The sequence below is a fragment of the Leiobunum rupestre genome, chromosome 9 (genome assembly GCF_980474605.1).
Source record: "Leiobunum rupestre chromosome 9, qqLeiRupe1.1.hap1, whole genome shotgun sequence".
Lineage (NCBI taxonomy): Eukaryota > Metazoa > Arthropoda > Arachnida > Opiliones > Sclerosomatidae > Leiobunum > Leiobunum rupestre.
This window is the reverse complement of record NC_143392.1, coordinates 25,506,712-25,506,911: the sequence shown is the minus strand read 5'-3', so window position 1 is coordinate 25,506,911 and position 200 is coordinate 25,506,712. Positions and strand designations below refer to the sequence as shown.

Below are 200 nucleotides of genomic sequence, written 5' to 3'. Positions count from 1 at the left end.
ATCCACTCTAAGCGAGAATCATACCCCTAGACCAACGGACCATGTTACTTTGCTCTCAATATGTGAATATGTAGCCTAACCCGTTGAAAACTTCTCCATAAAACTGGTTTGTAGAGAGATCTTCCGCGGGGTCCGTCCGGGATTTGAACCCGGGACCTCTCGCACCCGAAGCGAGAATCATACCCCTAGACCAACGGACC

At 50.0% G+C, this 200-nt stretch overlaps 1 non-coding gene across 1 annotated transcript; it reads right to left on the bottom strand.

The window, feature by feature from the left end:
• Window positions 1-128: 128 nt before the first annotated feature.
• TRNAP-CGG (transfer RNA proline (anticodon CGG)) lies at window positions 129-200 on the bottom strand. Its single transcript has one exon. It is a non-coding gene; the product is annotated as a tRNA-Pro (tRNA).